General features: G+C 37.6%; 1 pseudogene; it reads left to right on the top strand.

Annotated features, from left to right (window-relative positions):
• The first annotated feature begins 2,566 nt into the window (after positions 1-2,566).
• LOC123324082 lies at positions 2,567-4,507 on the top strand (annotated as a pseudogene).
• The last annotated feature ends 5,434 nt before the right edge of the window (positions 4,508-9,941 follow it).

Below are 9,941 nucleotides of genomic sequence, written 5' to 3'. Positions count from 1 at the left end.
CGCATTTGAGAAGGTTTGAGAAATGCCTAAAATTCACACATAGAATGACTGTATAAAGAATATCATTAAATAACTTCAGCATTAACCAATGCAAACATCTACCCAGTTCACTTTAGGTATGACCTAGAGAAACAGGAATCATTTGTCCAAAGCAACATTCATGGAACAGGATCTAACTTTTATAATTATGAAGAAAAAGAAACCAATTTTTAAAAATATATATATATATATACTTTTTAGAACAGTTTTGGTTCACTGCAAAATTGAGAGAAAGAACACATACTCCCCTGCCCCTCACACACACAGCCTCCCCCACTTTCAACATCCTCCACCAGAGTGGTACATTTGTTACAATCAATGACTTGCACTGACGCATCATCATCACCTGGAGTCCATAGTTTACATTAGGGTTTGCTCTTAGGGTTGTACATTCTTTGGATTTGGACCAATGGTATAACAACATGTATCATATAGAAGAGTTTCACTGAACTAAAAATCCTCTGTTCTCCGCTATTCATCCCTCCTTTTTCCCTAACCTCTGACAACCTCCGCTTATTCATCCCACCTTTTTCCCTAACCTCTGACAAACACATAATAAATGATCTCATCACCCCATAGTTTTGCCTTTGGAAACATATAGTTGGAACCATACAGTATGTAGCTTTTTTAAGCTTCTTCTTTCATTTAGTAATAAGCATTTATGGTTCTTTCATGTCTGTTCATGGCTTGGTAGCTCATTTTTTTACAGTGCTGAATAATATTCCATGATCTGGATGTACCACAGCTTATTCATCCCTTCAACTATTGAAGGATATATGGTTGCTTCCAAGTTCTGCCAAATAAGAATAAAGTTGGTATAAATATCTGTGTGTAGGTTTTTGTGTGACATGTTTTCAATTATTAAGATATTTTAAATCAGAGATATCAGGGACAACTGGAGCTATGCTACAACTTACCCATCAAAGCACATTATGTCCCTTATAAAAGATTGTCCATGAACATATTTGATCCACAGTGTGCAAATACACTCCGAATAGTTCTATCTACCTTCTTATATGTGACATTATTGCTGTACAGAACCCTGATCTTGAAAATTTTATTAATCACATTCAGTCTTTGTGTTAATTCTTAGAAAATACCAAACTCTTTGCTATAGAGAGACTTGGAATTTGCCATTCCCTCTACCTAAAACACTATTACCTTGACTCTTTCCAGCACTTCAGCCTCTGACTTCCAGGTCTCAGCTTTATCACCTCATTTCCAGAGGAATCTGCTCTGGCAACTCTAGGAACCAGTCTCCTCTCACATACCCCAGTTTACTTCATAGCAGTAAATTGGATTTAACAAAAAAAATGAAAAAAAAAACATACTTTTTTTTAAAAATACAGATTTGAAATCTACCTAAAGATTATTTTTAATGAGGGGTAAGCTAATAAACCACAAAAACAACTAATCCAAGCTCAATACACTGGTCCTATGGCTGACAATCATCCTCTATACATGAGTACAACTGTAAAGTTCATTAAAATGTTGAGGTATGTCTGTACTGGTTAGTAAACAGCTGCTGCCCTTAGCCCCACCTTCTCAAATACCTACCACCAGGGTGCTCACCCTCCCAGGGACTCCTTTGGCTTGAGCTATGATCCTGCAACTAAGGAGTTAATCCTGGCAGGCTCAGGGACCTTGAATTACACTTAAAGGACAATATCCTTTCATACTGATGGGTTCCAGTATTTTCAACTCCCTAAAGTCTCTCTTCCTGAGCTCCATCATTGATTTCTCTTCCTCAGGACTACCAAGGGCCATCTTTTGACCCAGCCATACCCGTAACCCACTTTCAATGCACTTTTGCAAAATTCCTCAGGTTGACAACACACCAGCTTGCCAAGCCCTTTCCAGTGACCAGTACCATTCCCCGCCCCCATTGACATGACAGCTCTCCTCCTGTTTAATCTCCTAAACTTTGCTGCACATGGGCATCTTTGATAAATTCCAATATGTAAGTCACAACCCAGATGGGTTTAATCAGAATGTTTGAGGACTGGAGTCACCCATGGGTCTTTTTTAAATATCTATAAGAGATTTCACTGTACAGGCACATCAAATATGCCTCCTTAACCCATTTACTCCTTAAACCAGTTTATCTGTTTCTACATAATTGAAGGTTCACTCATTCTGTTCACTTTACTGCACTTCACAGATATTGTTTTAACAAACTGAAGGTCTGTGGCAACCCTGCATCAAGCAAGTCTATCAGTACCATTTTTCCAACAGCATTGGTTCACTTCATGTGCCTGTTCCTTTTAGTAATTCTCACAATATTTCAAATTTTTCATTACTATTGTATTTGTTACGGTGATCTGTGATCTGTGGTCTTTGATGTTAGTATTGTAAATGTTTTGGGGGTATCATGAATCATGCTCATATAGGATGGTGAACTTAATTGGTAAATGGTGTGTGTGTTCTAACTACTCCACCCCAACTGTCCCCTCTATCTCCCTCTCCTAGGACCTTCCTATTCCCAAAGACACACCAATATTGAAATTAGGCCAGTTAATACCCTACAATGGCCTCTAAGTATTCAAGTGAAAGGAAGTGCTGTATATCTCTCACTTTAAATCAAAAGCTAAAAATGATTAAGCTTAGTAAGGAAGGCATGTCGAAAGTTTAGGCCTCTTGTGCCAGTCATCCAGGCTGTGAATGCCAAAGAAAAGTTCTTAAAGGAAATTAAAAGTGCTACTCCAGTGAATACATGAATGATAAGAAAGTAAAACAGACTTACTGCTGATATGGAGAAAGTTTGAGTGGTCTGGATAGATCAAACTAGCCACAACATTCCCTTAAACCAAAGCGCAATCCAGAGCAAGGCCTGAACTGTTTTCAATTCTATGAAGGTTAAGAAAGGTGAGGAAGCTGCAAAAGAAATTTGAAGCTAGCAGAGGTTGGTACAAGAGGTTTAAGGAGAGAAGCTCTCATCACAATATAAAAGTGCAATGCGAAGCATCAGGTGCTGATATAGAAGCTGCAGCAAGTTATCCAGAAGATCTAAGATAATTAATGAAGGGGGCTGCACTGAACAAGATATTTTCAAGGTAAACAAAACAGCCTTCTATTGGAAGAAGATACCATTTAGGACTTCCATAGTTAGAGAGGAGAAGTCAAAGCCTGGCTTCAAAACTTCAAAGGACAGGCTGACTCTCTTGTTAGGGGCTAATGCAGCTGGTGACCTGAAGTTAAAGCCAATGCTCATTTACCATGGTGAAAATCCTAGCGCCCTGAAGAAGTATGCTATGTCTACTCTGCCTGTGCTTTATAAATGGAACAATGAAGCTGGATGACAGCACATCTGTTTATAACATGGTTTACTGAATTTTAAGGCTACTGATGAGACCAATGCTCAGGAAAAAGAAAAAAAAAGATTCCCTTCAAAATATGACTGCTTGGGGCTCCTGGGGGGCTCAGTCAGTTAAGCATCGACTTCGGCTCAGGTCATGATCTCAGGGTCCTGGGATCGAGCCCTGCATGGGGCTTCCTGCTCAGCAGGGAGTCTGCTTCTCCCTCTTCCTCTGTCCCTCCCCCCCACTCATGCACTCTCTCTCTCTCAAATAAATTTTAAAAATCTTAAAAATACATATATGACTGCTCACTGACAATTCACCTGGTCACCCAAGGGCTCTAATGTACAAGATTTATATTGTTTTCATGCCTACTAATACAACATCCATTTTGTAGCCCATGGATCAAGAAGTTATTGCTACTTGCAAGTTTTTTTATTTAAGAAATATCTTTTGTAAGGCTTTAGCTGCCATAGCTAGTTATTCCTCTGACAGATCTGGGCAAAGTAAACTGAAAACCCTCTGGAAAGGATTTACCATTCTAGATGCCATTAAGAACATTTGTGATTCATGGGAAGAGTCAAAATATCAACATTAACAGGAGTTTGGAAGAAGTGGATTCCAACCCTCATGGATGACTTTGAGGGGTTCAAGACTTCAGCAGAAGAAGTAACTGCCGATGGGATAGAATTAGCAAGAGAACTAGAAGGAGAAGTGGAGGCTGAAGATGAGACTGAATTGCTACAATCTCATAATAAAAGTTTAATGATAAAGACTTGCATCTTACGGTAAATAAAGTGGTTTCTTGAAATGCAATTTAGTCTTGGTGCAGATGCTGTGAAGATTGATGAAATGACAACAAAGGATTCAGAATATGACATAAACTTAGTCGATGAAGCAGCAGCAGCGTTTGAGATTGACTCCAATTTTGAAAGAGGTTCTACTATGGGTAAAATGCTATCAAAGAGCATTGCATGCTACAGAGAAATTATTTGTGAAAAGAAGAGTCAATTGATGCAGCAAACTTCATTGTTGTCTCATTTTAAGAAATTGCCACAGCCACCCCAACATTCAGCAATGACCACTTTGATCAGTCAGCAGCCGTCAACATTGAAGCTAGTCCTCCACCAGCAAAAAGATTACAACTCACTGAAAGCTCAGATGATGGCTAGCATTTTTTTAGTAACAAAGCATTTTTAAAATTAAGATATGTACATTGTTTTTTTAGACATAATACCATTGCTCACTTAATAGACTGCAGTACAGTATTAAGATAACTTTTTTAAAGATTATTTACTTTAGAGAGAGAGACAGAAAGAGAGCATGCATGCTGTGGGAGGGGCAGAGGGAGAGGGAGAGAAAGAATCTCAAGCAGACTCCCCACTGAGTGTGAAGCCTGATGTGGGGCTTTATCTCACACCCATGAGATCATGACCTGAGCCAAAACCAAGAGTCAGACATTTAACTGAGCCGCTCAGGCACCCCTAAAGATAGCTTTTAAATGCAGTAGGAAACCAAAAAATTCATGACCCACTTTATTATAATATTCACTTTATTGTGGTGATCTGGAACAGAACCAGCAATCTCTCTAAGGTATGCCTGTACTAAGGTGTGTGTGTGTGTGTGTGTGTGTGTGTGTGTGTGTGTGTGATTTCCAATCTAATTACTGCTTTAAAGAAATAAACAGAAAATAAATAAATGGTACTGAATTCTTATGTTTCTGGCAGGAAGTCAAGAAACTCTAAAATTGATAAATCTAAAAACACTGGATTATTATTTAGAAATAACAAAGCGATAAATACAAGACATTAAGGACAGGGCTTCATTGATAGAAAGGAATATAGCAGGGACTATATTTCATTAAGTCTTGGAATACTCTAACTATTAAATCATGTGAATTATCAATTACTCGATACCTTTTTCATTAAAGGAAGAATTGCATTTTTTAATATATGTTTGTCTTGTGTAAACCTTGGCTACTAACCAAATATTCCCTATTTTGATTATCCTCAGAAAAGCCTGATACTAAAGTTTTATATGTCCTAAAAATTTAAAGATCAAATCATTGAAGGTAGTGATGGGCTACTAAGGGGTAGCAAAGATGTAACTCTGCTGGCAATTACCTCACACTTATGTTCATCCATTTAAATATAATTATTCTCCCTTAAATAAAGTTTGAGATGAGGTGCCTAATAAGTATAAATGTGTTCATGAGAGAAAAAGAGCATAATGTTTGAAATGGCAATTCTGGCAAAGGCTCAGGATGATACCTGCAAGAGTACCTGACAAAGGAAACTATTGATTGGCTCCTGCTGGGGGTGGTCAATGAACATGGTATGGATAACAGGATGTGAGTCAAAATTTGAATTTGAGATTCAGCCTTCAAAGATATAAATTATTAAGATCTTATTTTAGAACAGTGGCCATGATGAGGTTCAAAAACAAATAATAACTAACTCTTGTATAGCGCCTACTATGATGTTGTAAATATATCAATTCATTTAATCTTGACAATGACTGCATGTGGTAAATACTATTATTATTGATGTTTTACATTCTAGAAAATGAAGGACCAGAAAGTTTAAGTAACTTTTCCCAAATCTCATAACCAGTAAGGGGTAGAGTTAGAGTATGAACACAGGTAGTCTAGCACAAATTTTTGTACTCATATCCACTTCAACTACATTGGCTCTTGAATAACCAGAACTTCACCATTCAAGGTTTGTTGTTAATGGGGAAATAAAAAGAGAAATGGCTCCAAGACCCAACAATCACCATAAAAAAGAGCAGCCCAAGATACTTTGGTGGGAGGCAGAGGACAGAAAAAGAAAATGTTCAATAGAAGCAGAATATCAGAAGGGGTTATAACTCTCAGGTATCCCAGGAAAGAGAATTCAAATAAATAGACTGGGAATACAAATCTTTTGGGTTTTGGGTAACGAGGGAGCTTAGACAAGGAACAGGCTAATAGAGGGAGGCTAAATAAAGAAATCCAAGTAAAAATATGATAATTCACACATGTTCTAAATTGAAGTAAGCTACATTCTCTATTTACTCTGTAATTGCCAACAATGTTCATTTAAAAAATAGGTTATACTGGATTATTTCTCATAGTCAGTAAAAAATGAATGCCTTTACAAAAACTGACCTAGGAATATTTTATTGACTTGATAATGTGTTATAACTATGGGTTAGGGCTACAGAAAGAATGTTGTTTGACTGCAAAACTTGCAAATATAAATTTTGTGTATCAAAAGCACAGCGATATTTTAACATGGTGGAAATTTGGGCTACACGATAGTTCTAACTCACTTCCGCCAGTGTGAGCTGACTTGATTATCAGTGTTAAAATGTATCAATCATTTTATAAATAAATAAAAAGACAGTTATTAACAGTAATTTTGAACATATTCCCCCTACTTGATCTTTTACCAAAGGAGACCCATAAGTAAATCAAATAATATATGTTTCAACATTTTTTTCTTACCTTACACTTTACTCTTAATGCTAACAAGCAGAGAAATGATGATTTGATGGTTTGGGGGAGGGGATGACAGTTAACACCGTGCTTATTAAATGACAGACACATTACACTCCTCACACTTGTCCCTGGGAGGTCGACATTAGGATCCCTGTTTTATAGACTGTCTCATCATGGTCAAGTGGCATAGCTAACTTGAGTTAACTCAACATGGAGTCCCTACCCAGACTGGCATGAGAAATGACAAAAGGGCTTCCAGAAAGTGGTACCATTTAGAGCTGTTCTGGAGATTACATTGTATTAGAAGTCTCTGGTTTATGATATGTGAGTGCCCTCTGTGCTAACCCTACAAATTCAGAAGGGAAACAAATTTCTCCCCTTCCGTATTAAAGCCTGCGGTCCTTCAGATTCCCAGACCATGATTAGATTTGGGGAACAGAGCCCAGTACCTAGGGAGAGGGTAACTTAGGAGCAGGGAAGCTGGACTTCAGAGCCCAGCTTTAGACCCAGCAAATGAATGAATCATTAAACAAATTCAAAAGAATGATCTCTGCAGCTTCACTGTGCTTTCATCCCCTTCTTCCTCAGGTAGAGGAAAGGTAAATCTTGAATCCCAAGTAGCAAGAGTTTTTCCTAGCACATCAAGTTTATGCCACAAAGAGAAATTCTAGCCCTTCCCATTTGGTAAACCTAAGTCTATTTGTAAAAGTCAGGTCTAGATTCACAGCTCTTATTTTCCTACTATGGCACCTCATTTGCATCATATGCACAATGCATATTGTGTTTTAATTTTATATTTCCTAGTACATTTGCATTTCTCCTACCAGACAACAAATAAAGGTATGGACCAAGTCCTGTTTTCTGTATCCCCAGCATCTGGTACAATGTCTGGTAAAGAGCGAGAGTTCATTATGTGTTTGGTGAATGAGTGAATGAACGTTGCCAGCTTTGGAAAAAACGAACTGCAGATTTTGGAAGATTCAGACTTCAAATTATAAAACCTCACAACTATAGGTGTGCAGGTTAGAGGAGACAAAGGTGACTGATAAATATTTTCAACGGTTACTACACTATATCCATACCATGAGGAAAGCAGTCCCAGTTACTTTGATTTACATGTAGAATGGTTTAGGATAATGGTGATGGCCATGAACTGAATGTTTATGTCTCCTCAAAATTCATATGTTGAAATCCTAGCCCCAGTGTGATGGTTTTAAGAGGTAGGGACTTTGGTAGGTAATTATTTCATGAGAGCGCAGCCTTCATGAATGTTATTAGTGCCTTCATAAAGGGGGCTCCAAACCACTCTCTCACCCTCTTTCTGCCATATGAGTGTACAATGAGAGTTGGAAGTCTGCAAGTCAAAAAAGGGATCTCACCAGAACCCAACCATTGGCATCCTGATCATGGACTTATAGCCTCCAAAACTGTGAGAAATAAATTTCTGTTTATAAGCCACCACATCTATGGTACTTTGTTATAGCAACCTGAATGGACTATGATAATGATGTATACCAATACTTGTACCTTTACCTAAGACTTATATCTGTGCCTATCTGCATCTGTATTATCATTTCTACCAGCACAGATATAGATAGGAGCATATACTAGTAGATACAGATACAGATATATACTAATATAGATATATAGAATTAGAGGTAGAGATTGGCATGAGGACCAATTAAAAAACATAAGTATTTTATGCACCACATTTTTTACCTGTAATTATTTGCATTCTAAAAAATACAATGACCCCAAAATAAGTCAGTAACAGCATATATCATACATTTTTTGCTAGTAACCTGAGTACTATGATTGTTCAAATATTGATTATGGAATATTTTATTAAACCACAATAGTTTTTCTTCTTTTGCAAGATGACTGATCATTCACAAATAGTTTTAAACCACCTGTCAACAGAAACAGTTACCATTACAAATTAGCCAAAATTACAGAAACTCATTTCTCTAAAAACAATACTTCACAGACACCACAGCAAACCACCCCAAATAACTACCTTTTGACCTGCTTTCTAACATTCCTCGGGTGTGGCACTGAACTCTGCTAAGGTAAGATATTCCATTTTCCAGCTGTTTTAGGCAAAAAATAAGGAGTGAGTAACATGAATTTCTAAATATGTTTGTTAAGATGAAAGGTGAGTGGTAAATTTTGCAATCATATTTTTAAAGGTGAAGAAAATACATTTTGCTTCTTAGAAAGTTTTCCATTTTATGTATATACATTGTAAACCCTATATTAAGTGATTTTATAAGGGGGAAGTTTCAAGATCATGATTACATATTAAAACAAAAGGAATAGGGATGACATATTGGACTCCGGAAAAATTATGAAATAGCTGGGAACTGTCTTTGAAATCCTCTCATCGTCCATCTCCAGCTTCTGGAGCCACCTCGCCCCGCTCTGGAAGTGTCCATGGTGCTCTGCAGCTCCCCAGTTCAATCTTGTGAACAGTGTCCAGTGATCCCCCCTGCCTAGCCTACTCTAAATCACATTCCAGATTGAAAGATAAGACAGCTACTCAAGATTACAACTTCTCAAATACGCCCAAAAGATGCTAATGTATTGATGGCTAGAAAACAATAACAAGTTTCTCATCGGCGTTCTTCTATTCAATAAGATAAATCATTATATGCTACAAAATGATGTCTGATTTGTAAAATATCCATTTTTCCCCGTGGGACTCAGTATAACTATTTTTATCTTGAATGGAAAAAAATGTGGCCCACAAAGATGTTTATGTTTTTTAATTGGCTTTTGTTCAAATATAGATAAAGATAAAAATACAGAAGCAGTATAGGTATAGGTATGGGCCTAGGTACAGGCCTGGGTATAGGTCTGGGCAAGGACATAGGTACAGGTATAGACATAGACTCTAGGCATAGGCATAAGTATGCATATAGGTCTAGGCATAAGCATGGGCATGGGTATAAGCATAGGCATGGGCATGCGTATAGGCATGAGTATGGGCACAGCAAGGGCATAGGCATGGTATAGGCATGGACTTGGGTATAGGCATGAGTATAGGCATAGACATAGGCATGGGGATAGGCATAGACATGGGCATAGGCATAGGCATGGGTATAGTCATAAGCATAGGCATGCGA

Source organism: Neomonachus schauinslandi, chromosome 2 (assembly GCF_002201575.2).
Source record: "Neomonachus schauinslandi chromosome 2, ASM220157v2, whole genome shotgun sequence".
In the NCBI taxonomy this organism is placed as follows: domain Eukaryota; kingdom Metazoa; phylum Chordata; class Mammalia; order Carnivora; family Phocidae; genus Neomonachus; species Neomonachus schauinslandi.
The sequence above is the reverse complement of the archived record's forward strand: the minus strand, read 5'-3'. Positions and strand labels throughout refer to the sequence as shown.